Genomic DNA, 242 nt, shown 5'->3' with positions numbered 1-242 from the left:
ATTGGCAAGATGTTTCTTTTCAGTTATAGTCTCATTGTTTCCGAGAATCATCGGAGTGTTACATTATTTATTGTTGAAATTATTTGATGTTATGGTATTAAAAGCATTAAAATCTAGAACTATCTTTATTACCCTAATATAATTTGCCACAAGGGAAGGGCATGAACAGCGCATCTTGTAATAAACAAGTAATGAAGATATCAAACTTCATATGTAACAAACATAAAAGACAAGGCGATGCA

The sequence above is a fragment of the Macrobrachium nipponense genome, chromosome 31, assembly GCF_015104395.2.
Source record: "Macrobrachium nipponense isolate FS-2020 chromosome 31, ASM1510439v2, whole genome shotgun sequence".
Classification (NCBI taxonomy): Eukaryota; Metazoa; Arthropoda; class Malacostraca; order Decapoda; family Palaemonidae; genus Macrobrachium; species Macrobrachium nipponense.
This window is presented reverse-complemented; position numbering follows the sequence as displayed.